The sequence below is a fragment of the Mastigoproctus giganteus genome, chromosome 5 (genome assembly GCF_048544385.1).
Source record: "Mastigoproctus giganteus isolate SK-2022 chromosome 5, ASM4854438v1, whole genome shotgun sequence".
Classification (NCBI taxonomy): Eukaryota; Metazoa; Arthropoda; class Arachnida; order Uropygi; family Thelyphonidae; genus Mastigoproctus; species Mastigoproctus giganteus.
In genome coordinates this window covers 32,258,545-32,286,233 of record NC_143579.1, presented here as the reverse complement: position 1 = coordinate 32,286,233, position 27,689 = coordinate 32,258,545, and positions in this window count along the sequence as shown.

Here is a 27,689-nt window from a genome sequence, read left to right as displayed (position 1 = left end):
TTGTTTACTCTTATCACCGAAGCCTTCCAGGATTCCTCTCTAGGCCCTTGACGAGTAGGAAAATGATCCTGTCTATTTTCAAGAATATCGATGTGCATCTTTAAATCTATATTGATGATTAAATTTTTAGGTTTTCTAGAAGATTTTAGTTTTCTTTTAGATTTTCTAGCTATATTGATAAAAACAATTAAACTATTGTTTTTATCAATATAGCTAGGTCTTTGTTTACTCTTATCACCGAAGCCTTCCAGGATTCCTCTCTAGGCCCTTGACGAGTAGGAAAATGATCCTGTATTTTCAAGAATATCGATGTGCATCTTTAAATCTATATTGATGATTAAATTTTTAGGGTAGTCATAAGTTTGCTCATTTTCAACTCTGAAAGCAGCTTTAAACATTTTCTATTCTTGGGCATTAGAAAATTGTTGTATCGACATATCACTCAGAGGCACTTTCAAATGCTTGATCTGTTAAAATTATGCGTCATCGCCAGGATCTTTAGAAGACCCTTGTTTATGGAGATAGTCCTACATGTACCTATTATTGCATTTGTAGCCAATTTAGTCCCGTCTTTCGGAACATTAATTTCCTTTGAAAAACTCCAACAGACAAATGCTCAAAATGGATGGACAGATTCGCTTATAAAGACCACTACGATTAATATCCAAGTAAAAATCACCTACACCATAGAGCAGAACCATTACTGGACTTCACGCTTTCTTAAAAATTCACTAAGAATAAGGTAGTTGTTCCAAATTTCTCTTAAATTTCTGCATACCTTCCAGACAAATTACTGTAGTGGTGCTTTAGCTCAAAGCGGGTTTGGCTACTTTCGTTTGTCAGTTTTTAAATTTAATAATGTTGTAGAACCAGAGCCCCTCATACATTAGTTTTCTTATTCAATCATAATACCTTAATAAATGTTTACATTTCTATACTTGGATACTTGTTGTTCGAATTAAAATAAACAAATTTAATAGAGGTCAAGAGCGCTAAACTAGAAGAGATGCACTGTGGTATGAGAAATCCCACAATCAACATATATTCTAGATGAGCTTCCTGAAATCTGGTTACAGGAGTTAGTGCAATTGTTCCACAGGCCTTTCTGTTCTAGTGTGCTTGCCAGACATTCTGCACATGATGATTAAGGCAATCAACTCTTACTGTTATTTAACATTCAATGTGTACAATAAGGTTTCCAGGCAAGTTCAATCAATAATATTGATATTCCAGAAAACGCGCGTTTTTTATATGATCGACTAGTGGTTTATATATTAGGACAATCATGTTCTAAAGATCTATTCTGAGACAGAATAGACTCGCAACAACAAAATCGGCGCCGTGTTATTCATTCTGAAATATTCCTCTAAGTTAGACCTCAAAATGCTGCAGAAACATGATTCTTTTATTATAAAAAACTCGTTCTGTGGATATCGTGTAGCAAGAGAATGGCTAAGAGGCAAGGATGAATAAACAAAACTTGATTTATTGAACATTGTACAACAGACAGAAACGACAAATTGTTGCATCTTTAGTATGGGAAAACAAAAACTATACCTCTATTACTGAATAGCCTATAGATTAGTAGGATTATGATACATGTATGCAAATTGGTCTATGTTCTTCGTGTAGCCTTTGGTCAACATTATGGCTCATACTCTACGGAAGTCTCACTGTCCAAGTGTTTGGGTACCAGTGTAGGATGGCATGTAAGTTTGACAATCACAACTGGTAAAACTACATTTAGTAGTGGGTCTTGTTAATCTTACATTCCAGGACCTAAGTGTGACAAAATAGACATTTATCATAGTGTGTACCTAGGAGGAGGGATGTATGTTAATGATAGTAATAAAGGGTAGGTCTTATTGTTTGACAGTTTCATTCTGTTAACTATCAGAAACCTAGGGTGAACTTACCAGAACACTCCTGGGTATGTTCTGGGTTTGGTGGTTCAGAGCAGCAGTCAGTCTCATATGACTAGACTTCTCTCTCGAATTTTTATTCTCTCCGTTTGTTCTCCCTCAGTGTCCTTTCTTCCCCCCCTCTGCATATATATGTCCCTTTTGGAGTTTCCTCCACTCTTATTGGTCCAAAAGGGTTAGTTTAGTGGAGAGATGAAAATCCCAAGGACTTCTCCCGGAGACCTGACACAGCCAAAATGGAATTGATGAGGAGTAAAAGCGGAATTAATATCTGTATGGGGCTGCATCTCTAGACTACCCAGCAGTAGTTACCATATATAAAGTTCACTCACTCCTACACAAGGGATCTCCAAACAAAAAGCACCCCGTAGTTACCTGGTTCAGATTACACCAAAGGTATCTGACGTTACTCTTTCTCCGACGAAAGTCACATTACTTTCTCACCATTTTTATAAATATTTCAATGACATTCATCCAATCCGATCGAATGACGACCTCTTGCTGTGAGCCAGCCAGATTCATAACTGTGGAATAGTGTTTCAACTGTTGCTTTCCCTAGCACGGCATCATTGAGCACCTGCTAGAGCAGGAAAGAAAAAAACCAGCCTTCTACAGGAAGTGGTTGTTATTCTACAAATTAGTAGTGGCAAAAGTATAGGGTGACTTGGAGCGGTGACTGCTCCTAAAGGCAAACATTTCTACACTCTTCCCCTCCAACTCTAGAATTTGGGCAGGGGAAAAGAAATTCATGTCCATAATTCAAGATCTTGCACAGGCTCGTAAGGAATCTTTTGGTGGGGGGGGTAAAAAACAAACTTACCTCCTCTTACAATCTCGTATGACCCTCAATTATCAATATAACATCTAAAAGACATGTTATGAAAAATTTACAACTAATTAAACCAACACCTTTCAAGAGAAAAAAAACAAAAGGAAATTACAAGGTGTACTCTTGTATACATACTAAAAGTGGGCAAGACACCTTGGTTAAGGTTCACAAAAAACTCATTTAATGGTATATAGGTGAAAATGTTCATAGTCTGTTATGGTTTTACATCGTAGTCATCACAAATCTCTGCTCAGATAAGAATGAAAGACTGCTGATAGTACATTACTAGCAGCAGTCCTTTGGGCAGACTTCCTTTACATTGCACTGAAGAGGTAGATAGTCTCCCGCTGAACTAGAATGGTATATAGAGTTCATCTTCAACAATTCTGGCTTCCTTTCCACTGGGTTTATTGACATTAAAAGAAAGCATAAACACTGGGTTAATATCTGTTCTTCATTGGAATATCTATACTCATTATACCATCTACACTAAGATCAACATAACATTGAATACATATCCCTATTTTATCATTGTCTAGGATAATGTTCACCAAATGATATGCATTGATCTAATAATAACATATACGACAGTGTTACAAAAACCTGCCTATATTACATATGCTGTGGATACATTATATATTGGTTAGATGGGAGTTAGTATAATTAACATTTTGTGAACATATCATATAAGGATAACAGTGGTTTACCATTGTCTGCTTCATATATAAATATTATTGCTAGCAGTGGTTAAAAACATGACATTTACTTGATATTCATCGGTTATACATGCCTGAAATAAAAAGATCAAAGTACATCATTAATAAGAACTCTTCCCAATAGAAATCCTACATTCGTCCCACCATTCTTCGGATTGGGTGGAGCTGTACTTTTTGCTGCAAGACCCTTGCACTCGAGCCATCGGGCATAAAGATTTGTGGCTCACTACACAATGAGTCGAGGGGTGATCCCAGTAGCACTTAAACTGGTGGGGGGGGCTACTTTGGGCTTTAAGGCATTCTTCTCGGGGCAGGAGAAATCCTGGATGTTGGCAGTGACCTTTGTCCCTAGGATTTGTCATAGAAATTTAATCCTCTCCGTCCATTCGGTGAAGATTACCTGATACGGCTTGGTGATGGGCCTGATCCATGACCTTTTGGGTCATGGATCAGGCCCATCCATGTGGGGGGGTGAATGCCCCTCATTCTCAGAGCCAAAGATTACGAGCTTTGACATGATCAGGGAGTGCAGAGAACTTGCACTCCTTTTGGGACAGTGTTCCTGTACTGCTTGTTACACCCTATAACTGCAACCTCTTTTGGGGAGAGCATGCCTTTGGTATCCCTGCAGAACTGAATGTCAACAACTGTCCAACTATCGGCTATTACCAGGGTCAGAATAGGACCATGCCTGGATGACATTTGAGCGGGAGGAACAAATTAATGTCAGGCAAAAGGGGTGCTCCACAACACCAATACGACTTGGGGAGACACGAACCTCAAAGCGGTCATCCAAGAAATCGCCTGGACTTTCGACTCCTGGTCCTTTTATAAGGATTGGCTTTATGTCTTTGGGTGGGAAAGTCCTGGTCAGCAGCTCTGCGTTTCTGGGATGGAGTGTAGGTAGATGGGGTGGTGTACACGATTAGCAGCTCAGGAAGACTGGGAATCTCAAGAAGACACGCCTTGATGCCAGTGGCAACATCTGCAGAGATGCCGAGGTTGCTGGCTGAGGTCAGGCTGAGGCTACTTATACCCGCAGACTACTTTATTCTGGGTATCGTTCCTTCATTTGTGGTGAGAACCTCTGACTGCAGCCTCCCACCACCATCTCAATGGGGCAAGGATGACGGCCCAGACCAATCTAATCATATATCCACATCCTTAAATCTTTTATTCTGAGGGATTATGAGAAAAGACAGTTGGAGAAAAGAAAAACATTAAAGCAAGAAATAAATTCCCAATCATTCCTCCTTTCACTCTTCCCTTCCAGGTGAAGGATTCATTTCACTTACTTCCTCTCATTTGCTCCTCTGGCTCTGTTCATATTGTATACAAATAAAATTTGTATATTTATGAAATATGCCATGCAAAGATGACAACAAATATTCCAGCAAGAGTTTTTGATAGGTATCTTGATCCAGGAAGTGAGTCCTCCAATTAATTGATTAAATGACACTGTCCATGGTGACTGGTGCAAAACTTGATATGTAAGAGACTTGTGAAAAGTTTGGGTGGCTTACTTGTGCTGGGTCTTCTAAACAAAATCATGTCCTTACAGGCTGTAATAGTTAAGGCAACTAAACAACTTTTCATTGTGGCATTTGATATGTCTTGAATTGGATAGTGTAGGTAGTTGGTTCTTGGGTTAGTTTAACTGACCCAGTGGCCACTAATATACGTTGGAAGTTTACAGAAACTGTTCCAGTAAGGCATGTTGAAAATGCTTGAAAGGTGAGGGTGGCTAGTGTACCAAATGAAAAACCATCCAATCTGTTTGGTAATGTCTTCAATGAATTTAAGACATACTGTATGGGTTTCTAGGTAAAAGTCAAATTCAAGAAATAAGTCTGATGTTAATGGCACTGATTGTAACATTTGATGTAAGCTTGCCAGAATGGTCAAATTCTAGCTGGTGGGAAATGCGAGTTTTTGGGAGCTTGATTTTGCTAGCTACCATTTGTTCTAAATAAGATTCACTTTTCTGACATAGAACCTTTTCTTTGTAGAAGTGACATTATCATTCGGTTGTCAAAAATAAACTGTTTTGAAATGCTATAATTTGCTTGTGTCACCAATTTCACCATATTTTGGTTGGGACACTAAAGCTGCCTGGTCTAGGTAGGCTTCATTTCTATTACCCACTCTCTGAATTAAATGATGTTCAAGGATGTCAGTGGGTTGATTGAATGTTCCTAGTACTTGGATTTCAAATGTTATTTCGTGTGATAGGGAAATTCTTTAATGATATGGTTTCAATGGCATGCGTCTGTACTTCTATGTATCAGCAGGAAACTCCTTCAATTTTTCAGACTTTGTAAACTCGAGTGAAGTCTGAAACTAACCAAACCTGATAGTCAACCCTGTTTGCATTATCGATGATGTGGCAATTTGAACCACTATCTCCTGCAATACAATTTGTAATTCCTGCCACCTCAGGGATTCCTTAGTTACGGCTTCAAAGTGGTATCCCAGAACATAATGTAATCCCTATGCATTCTGTGGGCAAGCAACTTGACTTATAAGATAAAGTTCTGTAGGGAAAGAGTAATACATTCCGTTTTGTCTGCCAGTGACACTACACTTGTTTGAAGGTTAACTGTAATTGGAAAAGAATTTGTTGGGTGTCAGAAACGAACCATAGGCATTGCTTGTATTCCAAGTTTAATAAAGTCACATGGGCTTTAGTGGAGATTTTACATGTTTGAGATAAGTCTGCTTGGCATACTTATATTTTGGCATGTAAAATCTGATGGTTGGTACATGTTGAATCAACTACAAGTTGCTGACAGGTATAAAAGAATCTGCAGGGGGTGAGCCACAAAAGTGGCCTCTGCTCCAAGGGAATATGTTCCAAGTATTCCTGCACTCTTCCTGACAACTTCTCCAGTGGAAAGGCCTGCCAGACAGTCTGAAACATTTTCCACATGGCACTAACTAGCATGAAAAGTCCCTTGACCGTTTGTCCTACAGATTCGATGTTAAATTTAGAGTACAAGACAATTGTTGCTGCTAGAATACCCAGAATTAGGTATATTATATAAGATACAATAGGTGGAAAACAGTGTCGATTGTTTATCAACTTCCAACAAAAAATACAAACCATTCATACCAAATGTATGAATCTTCCTACCAAATGTATCGTTCCTTGTACTACCTTCCCTTGTTAAGATATAGAAAGAAACTTCAATGGTCCTGCGGTTAGCAGGAACTCACGCGGTACTTCTACCTGTAATAGCTCTTTATTTATTACCTAAGTTATTTTGTTACCAAATTTTCTTATTATCAAGGTACCCTTCTCTAATGTGGTGAAAACGGTCTGTAAACATGACCTCTAACCCTTGCTCTTTGAAATGAGCTTGCTCATCAGACAATACATGTCTCTGACCTGATGCATATTTTCCATTGGTGGTGTCAAGCACATTTTGTAGGAAATAACTCGTGGATTCCTAACCGTCTGCGATCCACATTCTGCTGGCCAATATGTTTTGGCTGCCCATCTCTGACATATACATGAAGCCTGCCGATTACTGTTTTGTAACAGTACTCCATGCTTCTTTTACACCATTCACAACTCTACCCGCCCCTTTGGCACTGATGAATGACTGAAGTGCCATTTTCGTTTAAAGATGGTTTCAAGATAAAATGTGCTGGTGGGATCAAGGTGCCATTTTAAGAATCCTGAATACCCACTGCTTAAGGCAATTTCCACAGTTCATAACGGAACAACTGTTCTGGGGAATTAAGTTACGCAAAGACACGGAGGGTCTGGTCATTTCACACACACCATGCTTCACTTGACACAGTTCAATATGGGGCTTGACTAAACAGCAAAAAAAAAAAAAAATTTCCTAGGGTCATCATTCTCAGCAAACATCTCAGACTGAACATCATCCTTATTTTGGAACAAGTCTACCTATAAATAAAGAAAAAGAACCTGTCACTCTTATGAACCTCTGCTGTTCCAAAAAATATCCTTTTCCTTCAAGACAGAAGAAACACAATAGCGAGCCTTCTCCTTGTAAAGCTCCTTCATTCTTCAGGGTTTTAATCTTCAGATTCATCACCTCCAAGAAGACCTGTTAAATCAAAACCTTTGTCATTGTTTTGTGGATCTAATCGAGGCAAGTGGACCTAACATCCACTGCATTGTTCTCTACTCCACTCGGCTGTTCTACTTGAACTGTATTTCCTTGTTCTTCAATATTTTGCTCTGGAGATTCATCTCTCTGCATCTCAGTTTCACTGGTGAGATTGCTGTTCTATCGGAAGCTGATTTGGGTACTATCACTTCATTTTGTGATGGGGTAATTTACCATGTGGGGTATGAGTGACGCGACTGCATAAATTATAACCATGTGACTGGGTCAGCATATGTGCAGTGTCATCTGATTCTTATTTGGGAGAGACATCAGAGGAATGGACACTGGAGTAGTTAGTTGGGTTATCACGGGTCTGGGGTCAATTGGAGGGGTCCAATCACACTTCCACTATGGGATCATCAAAGATCCAGGTTTCTTTTGGCACTGTCTCTGTACACATTTGGTCTGGTAGTTCAATACCTTCCGATCCTCTATTCTAAGTTCGGGAAAAAAAAAAAATCATACCTTCATAAATTGATCTATATGCACAATCTGCTTATCTTTTGGGTTATATAGATTCTGTATTTCATAGTTAACCAGTGAGGACTGACTGATCACTTGATAAGGACCTGTACTCAAATGAGCCATTTTCTTTGTAGTACCTACTTTTATCTTAGGAGTGAAAAGATAACCAAGGCTTCCTACACTTATATTCTTGTCTACAGCTATTGATGATCTATGTTGTTCTTGCACTGCTTCTTCCAAAATGTTCAGAGAATCTTGAAGACTTGCACACATCTGCTCTGAATAATTTTCCAAAGATGCATAAGAAAATCTTACTTTGGCATGCCAGAGGGCAACACCAAATCTCTACCATAGATCAAAAAGTTGATCTATGCTAGTAACACTTACTGCTCTGAATGCGAGCATGAGGAAAACTGCTTGGAACAACTTTCCACCACCAGTAATCTTATCAAGTATAAAAGACAAAGCAAGACAAATTAGGCGGAAAGCTAAACGAGACTCTTGGATCGCATTTGCCTCTACTATCAACAAAAACATACCCTGTTTATCTGGAGAAGAAAAGAGCTAAATGTAAGATTCCTTAGACCACCCTCTCCGATACTTCGATGGAATGGGAAAGATCTGTCTACACCGAAAGAAATCTCATTAGTTGCTTCGTTCTCAACAGTATCTGCTTCATTTTTCAATGCAGAATGACACAAAATTAACTTAAATCGTTTGCTTCCGTACAAATCAACCGTTTAATTTAACAGAACAAGGAATCTTTAAATAAATTCCTCAAATAGTGCTGCCGGTCCAGACTGCATTCAATACCTACTTTAAGAAGGCATAAGCACTCTTCATTTTCTATAATATGATCTCAGAATTTTTCCTGGCACCATTCTTTCCTTACTAGAACCGGCAAAGATCCTTCCTTGGTTCACAATTACAGACCAATTTTTCTTAAAGCTGCATGGGAAAATTTGAGGAAGGTTCTTATGAGACTTGCATGAATCTTAGAATCAGATCTTTATGGCTTTCGTAAGAACAGATCCACTCAAAACATCAATCCAATATTCAACTATGCCTTGTCATGAAACATCTAGTGATGGTTAACTTAGATATCGAGAAACATTTGACACTACTTGGTTACATGATATTATCATGGGTCTTCTCCGTCCAGGGCTAATCTCAGAGATAGTACAGAATTTTCTTCTGTCTGCGCTCTTTTCAGAAGAAGCGTTCTAAAAACATAGAACAAGTGGATGCTGCAGTGATCCTTCCACACAATATCATCTCAAAGCTACTTCCAAATGAATGCAGTAGCTATTATGCCAAGCCTTTAACCATACTAATAGCCTTCAAATGCATTGAAAGCTCCCCTCTTCTGAAAACTTATATACACAGATTCATTAAGTGTAATACATGCTCTCCAACGAAAGCACACACCATCTCAACTGGTCATTCTCCAGATACAAGCTCATCTTTAATTTCAAAAGGCAAATTAATTTCTGTTGGATCCCAGGACATGCAGGAAATGAGTGCTGATTGAGCAGTAAAAAAAAAAAAAAAGCTATAAATACTAATTAAAGAAGTTTCACATTCTGATTACAGACTTATCAAGCATTCAATGGTCACGAATCCGGCAAAATCAACCAAAAAAATAAAAAAAAAACCTCACAATTAAACATGAATTTCAGCCATGGAATTATTTCCGTAAGAATCGGCATGAAGTCATTCTAATATCATTGCGAATTAGACATTCATTTCAACACAAAAAACCAAACTATTATATTTAAGCCACCTGAATAATCAAGTTCATCTGCCATGCTGTATGGCTGTTAATTACGTGTATTCTATGGTCGATTTGTCTGAGACCAACTAATTCAGCCACGGAGTGAAAAAAGCCCATTAAAGTTCCTTGCGTCATCGACGGGATTCGAACCTGGGCCTTTTCCACCCGGTGTGGGGAGGACGGTGACGATACCATTGTGCTACACACGAAGACCATCTCCACACTTTTACTTACTCACGAAAGCAAATCCTCCAGAATATCTCCACTGCTTTCAACTCGCCGTGAAACAATACCTACCAAACCGCTGGACTCTTACAGGCCGGGAGGCCTCCTTTCAGCCCTGAGTAAGCTCCTTGAATGCCTGCTGTTCGATAGCATTCAACAGCACTACTCAAATTCCAACCATCCTTAACTGATGGAGAGGGGTTTCGGTCGGGTTGCTCCACAAAATCTCCTTACGCCTGCTGCAGCAACACATACTTTCTAGTTATCTCCGTTGACTTCGCCTCGCTTTGGTGGCCAAGGGTCCTCGGCAGTCTCTGGAAAGCAAACTTACCAACAAACCTCTATAGCATCATCAAAATCTCCAGTTTTTCTGTCAACGCACAATTCCAGAAACTCACACGGGAGGCTTACAGGGGCTGTGTCCAGGGACCGCTCTCGTGGATATTGTCTTGAATGATTTTCTCCACATTGATCTTGTTGAGGCTGGTTCGCAAGCTTTTGTGGATGATCTCATAATCACTGTCAACACTAGAGCACAGCTTGGGAACATGGCAAGCCACTTTCTCCGACTTGTTCAGGACTGGGTAAGATTGAACCATCTCCCCAACAAAAACAAACTATCCTGCTGAAGGGTACTCTAAATGTCCGACGGCCACCACAAATAAAAATTGAAGGTAAACAGTTAAACTAACAATGCAGATAATATCTTTTGATCATCCTGGATCCAAAACTAATTTTAACCAGATCTTAAATAACTGAGAGCAAAATATCAGGAAGGAATTCCACAGGAATCCATACTCAGTGCAACCTTATTCACAATCAGTCAACATGGCACGAGACATCCCAAAACTGTCGAGGGTTACATGTATGCGAATGACTTTACAATACCATCATCTTGCAAAGCAACTGATAGCACAACTGACTGAAGACAAATTGAGATAACCTGACCCAGCCAAACAACGATGGTGGATGCAGCGCCTGGCTGACAGTGATTTGCCACCAGCTGAGAAATAAGGAACCAATCTCCCAAAGAAAACACCCGGAGCAGGAATAAGAAAATAAGGACGGGGCTAGCCCCATAAATGATGAAACAAAGTGCAGTTAGCTGCCAAATGCCAACCTGAATAGGGCACCCTAGCCCTCTTCGAATTGCATTTCCCTGGAAAAAGAGAGGGACGGTTTTCTCCATCTCCTCCCCCACTTTTCCTCTCTGGTGGTGCATGGACCTGCCCCACTGAAACCTGGGGCCCCATACTTCTGCCTTTCTCCCCCAAGTCTTCAGTCTCCCTCCCCTCTCCATACACTAGCGAAAGCCCCACGCCTAAATTTAAAATCTCCTTTCGCCCATATTTCGGCCTTTTGAAATTCAAGTGACACTATCCTCACGCAATCGATTAGTTAAATTTGCTAGTCGCCGAAATCTCAGGAAATTATGTGGCAGGACCTGCCAGAGTAACGACGTCTACTGGGTTCCTGGTCTTCCTCCATGGGGCAACGTTGAGCCTCAGCAGGGGTCCAGCGGCTAAACAACTAGATGAACAATAGTACACGACATCACACAATGGAGCCCACAATTAAATCTCGGGCATTCCCAGCAAACTGGTACACCCACAATGAAAGCAACGCTGAGGAATCGCTGGTGCCGCTAGACATCAATACACTTTCACACCATCTCCTACCTGTCTCAAAGCATGAAAACCATAGAACGTCAACTTCAGCTTGACATAAACAAAAAAAAGGAATTTGACCTCGTGCAATGGATATCCACTACCAGCACTGAAATCTACCACCATTCACTTTTTTAAGTGCCCTCCACCCCGATCAACAGTCAGATACCACTGGTTAATCGCATCAGATTCCTGGGCTTTATATTAGACAGCAAACTAAATTTCCAAGCATGTCACTCATCTATGAACTGATTGTCTAAAACAGTTCAACATACTTCGGTCAAGTCTCGTCGTGGGGAGCTAAGTACACGTTACTACACTTTTACATGTCTAATTCGTTCACGCTTAGATTATAGTTCTCCGAAGAATGAACCCCTAGGAGAAGCACGTTAGAACGTGCTAAATGTTATCCACCACAGTGTTCAGAGGATAGCACTTGGGTGCTTTCAGGACTTCTTCAGTTCAAAGCCTTTATACAGAAGCGCATGACCTTCCGTTATCTCAAAGATAATCATTGCTGTCTGCATTACGCTGACAAGATCCGGAGTCTCCATCACATCCTAGTTTTGAGTACCTGTAGAATATCCGTTGGGATTCCTTATATGATAGTAAACCAAATGAAAACCGACATGTGGCTTAAAGGACTTAAATTGGGGTTGGAGGTTATTACCACATTGACCAAGATTTTTACAGCTCCGGCAAACACTAAGTTTTCATTTAGTCGTTTTATTGACTTATTATAAATTAAGTTCTATAAGAAGCTTTATAGTTCCAGCCACACTCCCGGGGTTTATTTTTTAATTTAGCGATTTTGAAAATTAATACTTGTATCCGTAGATTTCACATTCGTAACTTGCCGCCATTGTTAAATGATACGGAGTAGCGTAAGGTTTAACGTAAAACTAGATAGTGAAAAGGTAGCGCTGTATTAGGAATCTGTTAGATTAGTATAATCAGTTAAATTCATTAATCTTAAAGTTCATTTTTAATTAAATTATACTTAACGGAATCGTGACCCAGACTAGAGCAGCATTCACAGAATAATCAGTGCTGTGGCTTGCGGGAGAACCGAAGGGGGCGATTCCCCAAGGCATCGCAGTCAAAAACAATGTATAGAACAGGACATGATCCAGCCCAAGGAGGATGTCCTTGGGTGTGCTAGGTGCACAGACTAAAGATATTAGGTGCAAACTCAGCGTTCTGATGGGAGTCAGATGTAGGGTAAATGCCCTCGAAGAAATTAATGAGGGCCGATCAAGCTCTTAGCTGCCCAACTCAACATTGGAGTTCATTCCTGTGCATCATGCTGTTGTTGTTGATATTGGATTTAAAGACAAGGGCAACTGAGGCCAAATTGTGTCTATTCATCGTTTAATTGCATGACCCTATCTTTATGATTGTTAAATTATATACTTTTGTATAGGCCAATACATTTTAAGTATATTAAAAGTTCTTCAATATTTGAATTGTTTCCTAGAATGTGAGATAAATCAGGTGATACGTTAAGACTGGAAACTGATTGAAAAGTGTTTGACCAGATGGTTGAGTGCAAGGGACAATCAAGCAGAAAATGGCGGACCGTAAGCCGACTGTTACAAGATGAACACTGAGGTGGGATTTCTCCCAATAGCAAGTACAGATGGGTATGATGCGTATGTCCAATTCTTAGCCTTGCCAAAACCACTTCCTCACGTCTATTTGGTCTGAAGCAAGAGAGCCACAGCTTTGGTTCTTGTTTTATTTGGTAAAGTTTGCTGTTAGTATTCCTTTTCCATATCTGTGACCAGTTGTTGTAACATGCTTTATGAATAACAGGTTTAAAATCAGTGTATGGAACCTGAGGATGTTGTGAGAGAGTGGGTTGAGGATGTTTAGCGGCAAAGTCTGCACTTTCATTTCCCGGAATGCCAGAATGGCCAGGGATCCAGCAAAATGTGATTGACTGATTGGACACACTACAGGAAAATAGTTGGGAATGAATTTCTTTCAATGTAGGATGAGAAGAGGAGAAATTCTTCCTTATGGCATTGATAGCACTGAGGGAATCCGTGTAGATTATTGCGGGTGAGATGCAAAGTTCAATAATCTTACTAAGTGCTAACTTGATGGCATAAAGTTCAGTAGTGAAGACACTGCATGATAAAGGTAGTGTGGCTGAAATTGTACATGTAGGAAAAACAGCTGCAGCCCCTACCATACTATCCGTTTTGGACCCATCAGTATATATTTTACAGAAATCGGAGTTAAGGGTAGCATGAGCTGAGTGCAACTGTCTCATGTTATTGGGAGATATGACATTCTTACCCCACTGGAGAAAATGTGGGTCATGTGAGGCACAAACATACTTCCAAGGTGGAATAGGTGCAGTGGTGTTCTGAAAAATATCAGCTAAATCAATGTTCCAACTCAGAATAAGATCTTTGATCCTGAGTGAAGCAGGTCGATTTTCATGTGGCTTATTCTCATAAGAGGAATCCCACCGAGTGTGATAAAGATACTCCCAACTGGGGTGCGATGGAAGACTCTGGATCTTAGAAGCATAGAAAAGCAATAATGTTTTTCTACGAAGATGTAATGGAGGCTCGTGGGCTTCAATATAAAGACTTTGCATGGGAAAAGTCCTGAATGTGCCCAGAGCAGTCCTCAGGGCACTGTGCTGGATGACATTTAGCCGATCTAGTGTGCTTTTCCTAGCTGAGTCATATACGGGAGAACCATAATCTAAGCGTGAACGGATCAGAGATTTGTACAGGTGAAGTAAGGAGTACCGATCAGCTCCCCACGACATGGATGAGACTGATCGAAGCATGTTCAACTGTTTTAGACAAGTAGTTCGTAGATATGTGCTTGGAAGTTAAGCTTACTATCTAATATCAGACCGAGAAATCTGATGCTGTTTACTACTGGTATTGGACAATTGTTTAGCCGTAATTCAGGATGGTGGTGGACAGCACGTTTCTTACAAAAGTGAGTGGTGGTAGACTTTTGTTCAGCTAGTCGATATCCGTTGCGTGACATCCAGGATTCAATTCTGGAAATGGCAAGTTGGAGTTGACGCTCAATGGTGTTCATGCTTTGAGATTGGCAGAAGATGGCGAGGTCATCCGCGTACATATAAGCCTCCACAGTTTTGGGGATGTCTCTAGTTATGCTGTTGACTCGAATTGCAAATAATGTTGCGCTGAGTATAGATCCCTGTGGTACTCCTTCCTGAATATGGGGTGTAGACAGTACGTTCTGATAACGGACCTGAAAAGAGCGGTGGCGCAGGAAATTCTGAATTATCTGAGGGAGATGACCCCTTAATCCTAGGTGATAAAGGTCCATAATAATACCATGTCGCCACGTAGTATCAAATGCCTTTTGAATATCTAAATTGACCATGACTAGATGTTGCTTCATGACAAAGGCATTCCGAATATTCGATTCAGCTTTGATAAGGACATCAAGAGTGGATCTGTTCTTACGAAAGCCGCTCTGATGATCTGTTAAAAGGTTCTCTGCTTCTAAGATCCAGGTAAGCCTCGTATGTATCATTCTTTCAAAAACTTTCCCCATGCAGCTTGTGAGAGATATTGGCCTATAATTGTCAACCAAAGAAGGGTCTTTGCCTGGTTTTGGTATGGCAAGTATGTGAGAATGACACCACGGAAGTGGATAATCATTTTCTGAGAAGATTCTATTATAGAAGATCAATAGGGTACGTAAGTCCTCTTCAAGTAATTGTTTTAGCATGACGTAATGTACGTCGTCTGGGCCGGCAGCACTATTTGATGATTTATTTAAGGATTCTTTGAGTTCTGTTATATTAAATGGTTGATTGTATGGAAGTGAGAGCCGTGTGGAAAAGTTAATTTTGCGGCGTTCTGCATCTGCCTTGATGCGCTGAAAGGAGATGGAGTAGGAAGCAGAAATTGAAGAAAATGATTCTGCTAGCGCATTCCTTAGGTGCCAAGAGATCTTTTCCATTCCAACAGAGTATTGGAGAGGGTGGTCGAATGAATTTTCCATTTAGCGCTTTAATTCTTCTCCAAATGAATCGTGGGTCAGTGTCTTTGGTGATAGTTGAGGCAAATGAGATCCAGGAGTCACGCTTGGCTTTTCTCCTAATCTGCCTTGCTTTGGCTTTAAGTCTTTTGTATTCTATTAGATTATTGGTTGTAGGAAACTTACGGAATTTGTTCCAAGCACGGTTTTTCTCACGCTTGGCATTAGAACAATCTGTGTTCCACCAGTTGTTATGGTGGGAGCACTTGTGGGGTCGTGACTTCGGAATTGAATTTTTTGCTGCATTTAGTATCTGATTGGTAATGTAGTTAGTTACGTCTTCAATTGGATGTTGCTGAACATAACTCCTGTCTAACTGGACCTGGGGTACAGTAGCTCTCCCAGTTTGCCTTCTTGAACTTCCAGGTGGATCGGTGCTCGAGATTTGCAGTTACCCGTGTTTGTAATGAGCAAAGGATTGGGAAGTGATCACTGTTTAGAGGATAGTTTAGCACTGACCATGTCATACTTGGGAAAATTGCTGGTGAGCAGATTGACAAGTCTATTGCAGAAGTAGATCCTGTAGATAGGTGAATATAAGTGGGAGATCCAGAATTTAGTATAGTTAGGTTGTTATTATTCATGAATGTTTCTATTAATTTGCCTCTTGTGTCAATCGCAGGCGACCCCCATAATGGATGGTGGCCATTGAAATCACCAAAAAGGCAGATTGGAGATGGTAGTTGCATAACCAAATTATCAAGTTCTGTATTTGACAATGGTTGAGAAGGGGATATATATAGAAGTTAGGGTAATTGATATACCGATTGAAATACGTGCTGCCACAGCTTCTAGACTAGTTTGTAATTGAATTTGCCTGGACGGTATGTTTGATTTTATAAGCACAGCTACTCCTCCGCGAGCAGGAGACTCCGAAATCCTGTCTTTTCTATATATTGTATAGTTTGTAAATTTTGGTGAAGCTTGAGATGATAAGAAAGTTTCTTGTAGACATACTCCTATCGGATTATATTTAATCAGTAAATCTTTTATGTCGTCAGAATTGCTTCTTAGTCCTCTGCAGTTCCACTGTATGATATTAGACATTGAGTTTAGTTGTGGTCGATTGGTCTGACTGTTTTTTAGAAGTGGAGCATTTCGGTCTATCTTGTTTTATCTTTTTTCGGAAAATAGGGGCGTACTGAATCCATGGTGTCATTTGCATGGAGTTCCAAAATGGGTTCCCCATTATCTAAACTCTCATCTACTTCCATACTGTTGGTAGGAGTTTCCATTTGTTTTGAACCTGTGTCAGATTTCGTTTGCTCTGTGTCATGTGAGACCGATGGAGTATCACTAGGGATACTGATTGGGGTATTTTTAGCTTCGCTAGTTTTATTTTGAGGATTTTCTTTTTTTGAATTTGAAAGGGTAGATTTAAGCCAATTAGCCATTGAGGTATTAGGCGGAATTGATACATCTGTTTGTGCTCCAGTGGATACATAGTTTCTAGTGCGAACAGCGTAGGATCGACTGCTAGGCATGCTCAACATAACTTGCCTACGTGCTTCAGGAAACGTAACTTTATTTTCTACTTTATATTTTTGAATTTTTTTCCCTGTAATCCATAATTCGCAAGATTTGGAAAAGGCAGGGTGACTTCCCTTGCAGTTTGGACACGCAGGGGTTGCCGCTGAGCAATCAGCTTGAGTATGGTCTTTAGATCCGCATATGGGACAGATGGAGTCACCTCTACATGCCTGCTGTGAATGACCATATTTCTGGCATTTGAAGCAACGAACGGTATTCGGGATATATGGTCTAATACGGCAATTCAAATAGCCAGCTTTGATTGAGGATGGTAAGTCTGGAGTACTGAATGTTAAAATGATGGTTCTAGTTGGAGTTAGATTCCCATCTTTTTTAGTCATGATTCTTTTTACACTTGTTACCTTTTGACTACTAAGTTCTTGGAGTAGTTCTTCAGAGACTGAAGTTAGGTCCCACTCACTGATCACACCTCTTGATGAATTTAAGGTTCTGTGGGGAGTAACTGATACTGTTAGCCCCCCAAAAGATGTTGTATTTAACAGCCGCTCAGAATGTTTTGAGGTGGCTGTTTCGATCAGGAGGTCTCCGGATTGTAGTCGCTTCACCATTTTTGGTGACCCTGCAATAGACTCTAAACACTTTTATATCAAGAATGGTGATAACTTGCCTACAGGTTGGGCAGATAACGAATGTACCACCAAGAAATTCGGTATATCATTTTGACATTTTGCTTCCCTTCGAAGCCTTTTTGGGTGAACACAGTCATGGCCAATTTCAGAAGTCTCTTGTCTTGAGCTCAATGGCTCTAAAGGTGGATAACTATTTGTATCCATATATTAGCTCCTTTTGGCCCTGGGGGTTTACCTTTACCACCCAGGTTACCGGCCCCCCCACGGGGAGGCAGGAGCAGTGCCGCTTGTGGCCAAGCGTAGAGGTTAGTTTAGTTAGTAGAAGTACTAAATTAAAGAAAAAGGTACTTTCCTTCTTCTGGGCTCACCTCTTAAGTGTTTTTAAGAAAATGAAGCTACTTAACGAAAAGGTTTAATAAGTAAGGGAGAAAACAAAAGAGAACCTAGTCGCTTACCAAAAAACGCTCTTTAATCGCACGAGAATCGCTTGGCGACGGAAACGCTTGGCACCCGGGGCCTGTGCATCATGCAACACAGTGGCAACCTCCAAGGCAAAATTCTGATCCCACAGGAACCAGTTATTGTTGGAGACTGTCAGGGAGATGGGGAATATTATGCAAAAAGGATAGGTGGAACAGGACCAGGGTATGTCTGCCAGGGGCAGAAGTTTGACGTTCTACGGCAGATCTTTTAAGGGCACAAAAGTTGATATTTTTGTACACATTGGCACTAATGACCTTAAGAGTAAGAGATCTAAGTGCAGGTCAACGCTGGAAAGACGTCGCCAGTTAGATTTAATGTTGTTTGGTTTTTAGGAGCATTAGCAACTAAGGCCATATTGCTTCGGGAATGTGCGGTGGTCATTCTCTGACCTTTCCGCATCCTCCGTATTTGGTGGTGACGGGCTAATCAAGAAGCATGTGCTACGCACTGCTGCTCCTTCCCACCTGGCTACGGAGGCACTCGCCAGTTAAGATTAGTGTCTGCAATTCTGCCTAGACGCAATAGAAGGGAGTATATGATGAGAGCCTTGCCAATCAGTTCGGCCCTGGAGGGATTGTGCAAGGCTCACGGGTAGAATTTTTTTTTCAGCGTGGTCTGTGCTTGCTAACAGGCGAGACTGCTTGTAAAATCATGGGATACGCCTAAATAGAAAGGATGCAAGAGTGTTTGCTGATGCTATCGAGGCAGCAATCGGTGGGTAAGAAAACTGCTAGATTGGGGGATTCACAGAATAAGAGATGAACGGTAACCACAGGCAGAGGTGAAAGTGATTCTTGCACTGCTTTTGTAATGAGCAGCAGCCTAGAGGAATTTGCTGGGGATTTCAAGAGCTACTGGAAGTCATAGTGGAACAAATAAATACATGGGCTGGGTTAGGGTAACTAAGAGTAAGAACAAGTGCATGTACACTAATGCTAGAAGTATAGCAAATAAATTTGCTGTGCTGACCAAGACAGATATTGTTGGAATATCAGAGACTGTCACACAGACAAACAGTGCAGAATTGAGATTTGGAGTGTACAATAAGGATAGGAAGGAGGAGTTACTCTGTTAGTTAACAGCAAAATTAAGGAAGTGCATCCAGTTGACACGGGTAGACAGTGCAATGTTGAGTCAGTTTGGTGTGACAAACTGGGAAAGGGAAAAAGTATGTTATAGGCCTAATAACGCTGAACAGTTGTGCAGAGAAGGGGGGGGCAGAAAATCACTGTCTCGTAATGGGAGATTAACTTTCAGATATTGACCAGAACTTGTGGGTTGGTCACTCGCGACACTTTGATTTATTGGAGGATTTTTCTATAGCGAAATGTTCGAGGGGCAACCAGAGGGAGTAATACCCTTGATCTGATTATCAAGAGTGATCATTCATGCATTAAGAATTTTTTGCAGATAAAGGAACCACTGAGTTAGTGATCACAGTGTACTGATGTGGGATTTTCTTAAAGATGTAACTACCAACAAGGCTAAAGGGAAGGGTTCGTTTTCGTAAAGGTGACTGTAGTGGAATCGGACCGTTTATAAATTCTATACAATGGGATCAGCTGATGTTATCAACTGAATTCTAAAATGGGAAGCCTGCAGGGACTTAATCTTGGAAGCTACTAGGCTTTTCATACCAACTAAGAAATACTCAAGGTTCAGGTCTAAATGGATGTCGGATAAATTAATGAGGCTCGTTGCAGAAAAGTAAAATGCATATAAATTATCAGGTGAAACAGACGACTATGGCAGATAAGCTAGTCGGTAATTAAGTCAGAAAGGAGGTTAGGCAGATTACGAGAAATCTTTGGCAAAGGACGCAAAGAAAATGAGTTCTTTACTTATGTAAAGTTTAGAAGGAAGGAGATAAATCGCATTGGTCCACTTAACATAGATTGTTGGACTACTGATGATCCTTCTCAAGTAACTGATAAAGTACTTTACATCTACATTCACACATGAATATGTTATTCAAGGAGGGAATGCCAGAAGTTATCTAATTGGGAGATAAGTGATTTTGTAGTAACTGAGAGCAAAGTGGAGGAGAAATTTAAGTTAAACATAAAAAAGCACCTGGGGCAGATGGAATCTATCCAGTTAAAATGGAGGCAGCAAGAGAAGTAAGCAAACCCTTAGCCATAAGTATGAGAACATCCTTGGAGTCAGGGGATGTCCCATGGACTGGAGATGGGAAAGTGTATTCCCAATTCACAAAGGAGTTTTCAAAGGGTGACATAATTATAGACCTATTAGTTTAACTTGTGTTCCGGGGAAAATAATGAAGTCACTAATAGCTCAGAAACAGCATGGTTTTGTTAAGGGGGAAGTCCTGTCTGACCAATTTGATTGGATACTACGATGTGGTCACAAAGGAACTGCATGCAAAAAAATAATTGAAATATCCTTGGATTTCAGGAAAGCTTTTGATACTCTTGCACATGGAAGACTGCTGAAAAAAATTGGAGCGGTATGGCATTAAGGGCAAGTTGCTGCAATGGATAGTTCTGTGGGAAACGGCAAAGAGTGGTAATAAATGGACACTGCATTACATGGACTAATGTTATTAGTGGAGTCGCCTACTGTTCGGTGCTGGGCCCATTTTTTTTAGGTATTTTAGGTTTAGTGATATGGATGAAGGTATATCAGGCTTAATGTCGAAGTTTTCAGATGATACAAAGTTTGGCAGGGTTGTTAATGAAAGTATACTACTGCAACAGCATTTATAAAAGTTAGGCAGATGGGCTGAGAAGTGGCAACTAAAGTTTAACAATGACAAATGTAAAGTACTCCACATGGGTAGCAGTAACCCAAGAGAAACGTAACTGTGGGGTACTACACTCAGGAGGTGGAGAATGAAAAAGACCCGAGGATAATTGTGCAGTAAGATATGAAGTTCTGAGCAGTGCAGACGTGCTGCCCAGAGCAGGTCATGGAGTTTTGTCAATAATATATATAGGCATTTTGCTAGCAGAGACAAAGGGGTTATTATCCCTTTGTATAAGGCAATGGTCAGGCCACACTGGGTATACATGTCTGGAGGCCTCATTTTTGGAAATGTAAAGTTGCTAGAATGAGTACAGAGAAGGGCAACGAGATAGGTGAGAGGAACAGAGGGGTGTGCTTACGAAGAAAGGCTTAAATTCTGCAAGCTTAGTATCTGCAGACTAGGCACCTTCGAGGTGACGTTTTACCTTTCACCAGTATCAGACAAGGACATTTTACCTTACACTAATAGTTTCACGCAGTTCATACTGCCATCAATTCCATGGGAGAAGTAGTCTGCTTGAAGAATTTATTTAATCACAAATTTATGTGATGAATATATCAAATCTGTCGGCCACATTCTCTGCACCTATGGGGCAGTCCAACATTGATATAACTATAGTAACTTCTTGCCTTCGACACTACATCTGATTGGCGGGTCATTTCTGACTGGACATTAGTGATCATAGAATTCTCCTTTTTACGTAAAAAAGTTTCAACTTCAGCTAGTGGATGGCGAGTGCCAGGATTCCCTTACTTTTGCCTGATGGATGTATTCCCTTGTACCTGGGGGATGCCTTTTTCATCCCCCATATTTCTACTTGCCCCCTTTCTTGACTAAAGCCCACCCGCTCTAACGTTTTTTACATTGGTCTCTGTCAGGAAGCTTAGGCGACCCTGCAGAGACTAGCCAAAGAATAATGGGCAGCCTGGCTACCTCCTAGCGGTGTGTGTGTGTGCGGCAACGTGGGGTTCCATCAGGGGCCCTGCGGCCAGATGCCAGGACACCCAACAGAACCCAATGCAAAACTACGTATTCAACACAATACTTTTCTGGCATTTCCAGTAGTTCTTCACTGTGTACATATAGCGCAGATGTGGGAAACCACAGGGGATGCCTGACCCTAATACTATGCCAGGGTTGGTTACGGGACTGCGGCTAGATGGCAAGATACGTAGCTGCGTGTTAATTTGTGCTCTTATATTTAACTAAACTTAATCAGTTCTAACGCTGTTTAGTGATATGCTATAGCTCAGTGATTAGCTGAGAAGATCCAGTTAAGTAATTTTTAATTTACTTTCTGGATATCAGTTTTTACTGTAGTACATAATGGTGAACTCCATTGTATTATTTAAACCTAGGCTAGCTGTACTTCGTGTATTCTGCCTTTCTCTTAGCTGTTGCCTACCTGCACCGTTTAGTCGCGACCAAGCACTTCCAGCAATACACCTGCTAGCATTCAGTCCTTCGGAAGTAACCCACGTCCCTAGGGAACTTCTGCAGCCCCTCTTGTTTGACTCATTGTCCCTGCCTTAAACCGCGCTCAAATATACAGCTGAACAATGTCGAGTGTAAACAAGCGTATACGTGTCAATAACAAGACTGTTATCTGTCACCTATGTAGAGCGGATAGAAACGTAGATTAAAACTCACATATCAAAATCACCGGGTGCAATAACTTTATTTGCCGTTCCTGCAGCAACATCGCGCACATAAACTGCCAGCAAAATTCCGGAGTTTAAGGGAATGCTGCAAACCCCCAAAATTTCGGTATCATCTCTTCAATTGCCAGAAACAAACACCCGCCAGACCTCTAAGTCCATGACACTCCGAACTAAGGATCTGCCTCACGGAAACTTAGGGACAAGTAATGCCAATGAAATACTGTGTGGGGTGCCAAACCACCAAACAATATTGTGGACGGAAATACACTAAAGGACCAGACGGCAGAAAAATCACGAGATCGTAAAAATAGCCAGCGAGCATAAAATACCTTTCTCCTCCAAACCAATTCACGTTAACAATTATATCACGCAGGTAAAATCGCCTGCAAATGACAATGCCGAAATTAATGACAACTACGAAGTAGTATCCATTAATTTAGTTACTTCAAGACAGCAAGTTTTAAATAACGGGATTAGAAGGCTACACGTCAGTGACAGTCACTTATGTATCAGCCAGCTTGGTAAACAAAGCCAAGCTTGAAGCTGGCACTAAGCAAGGAGAGTACTCCGTTCAGGTAAATATAACCCTCCACGATGACTCAGACAATGAAGATGCAAAGACAGGCCCTGCCTTTAAGACCGACCGAGAGACTAGGAGTGCTCGTGGATTAAGAGAGGTACAAGACAACCGGTGCTCACAAACGGAAAACGCTGAGAAGGGGACAAAGACTATCCCACCCCTGGGCCCCTTCACTACCGGAAGGAACGGATGTTTGCTCTGCGCACTCAACTAGAGATTTTAATGTCCAAATCAAACAGTAGAGTCACCACCGGTCCCCGTTTTGAAATCATGACAATTTGGACAAGACTGGAGACTATAATAGTAAACCATCACGTAGAACAGGAAAGGGCTAAGGCCAAGTTGGAGGCATACCTAGACAAGCGGGGCAACCAAATGCCACAGCTCCCCCCTCGCATGCAGACGCGCTGAGGACTCCACCCAATGGGACACAGCTACCAAAAACAAGCGGACCGCTGGGGAAGAAGACATTGATCAAACAGCCAAACCTGGTCGTTTTAAGACCAACCACGCAGGATACTGCGCAAACAAGTGAAGACATCAAAAACCAAGTTATTAAAAACTTAAATGAAGAACTGAAATACTAAAATCAAAAGTATAAGGAAAACCAGAAACGTGAGTGGTCATAGACTGAAACCAGGAGGAAGCCCAAGAAATTATGGAAAACCCAAAGATCCAAACTCTAGGCCTCACTGCTGTGGCCCCCAAAGAAAAGGGCCGTCAATTGTCATCTTCGACGTAGATAAAGATGTCGACCCCTCCGAGATCCCCCTCGACGTGGGCACCTGTACGTGGTGAGGGGACCTCCCAGTGACGCTGCTGGACTTCCAGACTAGCATCACTGGGATCCAACGCCCACAGCCTAGGTTCCGGGCTTACATCAATGGAATCCGGCGTGTTTGCCGTGCGCTGCGACCCGTGGAAATTCGGAAAGGGGGATCCTGGTGGTTGAGGGGCCCAGCTTCAATACACCACTTTGGCCCCTGCTTCGACAAGACGGGTGGTCCTGGAAGGTCCGGCTAGGATCAATCGGCTAGTAGGCTCGCCTGCGAGGGTCAACCGTGTCAATGCCACGCCCCTACCCTCATGGTCCGAGGGACAGGATTCAGGCTGGCGGCGGTGCGGGTATAGTGTCTGGGTAGCCCTGGCGTCCCACTCCCGAGCGCATTTATTGCATGCCGGGTAGGGGGCGTCCCTTTGGGCTCCGTGGTGGGTGGGGAGCCCGGGCACTGAACAAATAAAAAAACCTCTATGAATCCTGATAAACATATTTCTTCAGGGGCCCCAACCCGGTCCCTATCTGAAACAAATGAAACAGAAGCAGATAGCGTTATTGCTAATAAGAGGCAGCGAACCGAACTACCATCAGGGCCAGTCCCAAGGTTCCTAATTATGCATTCTACCAATGAGACACCAATTGGTAAAATGTCGCCCTTTTTTATACAAAAAGGGTTAGACGGGTTAGCAGGTTCACCCAAATCAGTTAAGAGGCTTCGTTCTGGAGACCTTTTAATTGAAACTAAAAATGACCGGCAATCAGAACATCTACTCCGAACAACATCAATCGGAGGAATCCCTATAACAGTGAAACCACATAGAACACTCAACTTATCGAGAGTTGTCATTTCGGAGTGGGACCTTCTCGACGTAACCGAGGAGGAAATCTGCTCTGAATTAAAACTCCAGGGAGTTATTGCCGTCAAGAGAATTACTGCGCGAAGGGATGGAAAAATAGTTAAAACCAGGAGCGTTATCCTGACTTTTAACTCTCCTAAACCTCCTGACGAGATAAAAGCTGGATACATCAACTGTTCAGTGCGTCCATACGTTCCGAACCCTTTACGGTGCTTTAATTGCCAGAAGTATGGACATTCTCAAATGGCCTGCCGTGGAGTCCTTGCATGCGCTCGATGCGGTGCAAAGGACCACGAAACAACAGCATGTTCAGCCGCAAAACCCACCTGTATTAACTGTGAGGGCGAACACCCGGCCTACTCACGAGCATGCCAGAGGTGGAAAGAAGAAAAAGAAATTCAACGGCTGAAGGCAGAGCTAAATATATCATACCAGGAGGCAAGGAAATCGGTCAAACCCCTGAATACCAACAGACCTACCTACGCCCAGAAGGTAGCCGGGAGATGTTCCGTCGGAACTCAGACGGACATGACCATTCCTCCAAAGGAGTCTTTCACTCCCATCGCGCGTTACCTTTTAAGTTCTCAAGAACCTGCGCAGAAGGACCAATCAGCTGCCACTCCTATATCGGTACCACCTAACGCTCCACAAGTTCCAAAGGTAACTATTAAAGAAAAGAATAAAAAAGGGGAAGTACCCCCTAGTACCCATGATAAGATGGATGTCGAGCAGAAGGAGGTACCCGAAGATTCAGTCTTGGAACTCTTTGCGGAGGAGGAAATGGACACGGGACAGCGTCCATTCTTCCCCAAAAAAGATAAATCCAAGACTGATAAAAGTAAGCCCTCAGCACCTCGGAAGCCGCCTGATGGACCCACCAAGCCAAAATAATGGCTAAATTCCTACAATGGAATTGTCGTGGATTCCGGCGAAATATTGATGACATCAAGGCCCTCCTGCAAAAGCACGAGCCAGTTTGCGTTTGCTTGCAGGAGACATATCTAAAGGCAAATGACGATCCCACGATGCATAACACCACAATTTTTCGTAAGGATAGAATTGCGGAGGGTTCTGTACATGGGGGAGTGGCTATCCTTGTGGGTAACCAGACCCCAGTGCAGCCCTTGCCAATTACAACTAGCATAGAAGCCGTCGCAATTCGCCTTACGGTGGGATTTTTATTAACCATCTGCTCTATCTATTTGCCGCCTGGAACTGACATCTCCCAGGCAGACCTTGATGATCTTCTATCGCAGCTGCCTCCCCCTTTCTTACTTCTCGGGGATTTTAACGGACATAACACCCTGTGGGGTAGTGCTAACATCAATGGAAGGGGACGAGTCATTGAGCGTATGCTCAATGACCTTTCCCTTCTAAATACTGGAAGAAACACCTTTTTCCACATGCCTACCCGTACCTTTTCTGCCATTGATCTCTCTATCTGCTCCCCTTCTCTACTCCCTTCACTCACTTGGGAAGTGGAGGAGAATCCATACGGAAGCGATCACTTCCCTGTGATAACCTTGTTATACAGTGGGAGACCATGTCTTCCTTTTAGGTTACCACGGTGGAAGATTGATCATGCTGACTGGACTGCCTTCCAACACCAGGCAAATTTTGATCTTAGTACAGTCAGTCAAGAGCCTATCAATGATGCAGTTAAGTACATCACAGAAAATATTGTCCAAGCAGCTGCTAATGCTGTCCCAAAAACATCAGCCCGGTTTCCACCATTTCCCAAACCTTGGTGGAATTCAGAATGCACAGCAGCAAAAAAGGCTCAAAACAAAGCGTGGGGGATATTTCGCCGATATCCTACCACGAACAACCTTATAGCCTTCAAACGTGCACGAGCCAAAGCACGCTACATCCGTCGTCAGAGTCAAAAGGAATCGTGGATCCGTTTTACATCATCTATTAACCAGTCTACCAACTCTAAGGTAGTCTGGGATAAAATCCGGAAAATGAAGGGGAAATATATATCCCACCCTTCTTCAATCCTAGATTATAATGGATGCGCTATTGCAGATCCAACTGCGATAGCCAATGTCTTGGGGAAACATTCTCTATCATCTCCGCAACATCCTCCTACTCCCCAGAGTTCCTGGTCCTGAAAAATAAAATGGAAAAACAAGCACTTAATTTTAAGTCCAAAGGGCTCTATCCCTACAACGCGGCGTTCACTATAGAGTGATTGAAAAGAGCCCTCGCTCTTTGCAAAGCAAGTGCTGTTGGACCAGATGGCATCCATTATGAAATGATTAAACATCTTTCACCAAAATCTATGGATTGTCTGCTCCTTCTATATAACATAATCTTTACTGTAGGGCAGTTTCCGGACTCCTGGCGAAAGGCAATCGTTCTTGCCTTCCCTAAGCCAGGAAAGGATCCAAAAGTCACCACCAACTATCGTCCTATTGCTCTGACTAGCTGTCTGTGCAAAATCCTGGAGAGAATGGTTAATTCTCGTTTAATATGGTATCTCGAAACAAATGACCTTCTCTCCAGCATCCAGTGCGGCTTCCGAAGGAACCGGTCCACTTTGGACCATCTCATTAGATTGGAAGCATCCATCCGGGATGCTTTCCTAAAACGCGAACACTTGGTGTCGGTGTTCTTTGACATGGAGAAAGCGTATGACACAACTTGGAGATTT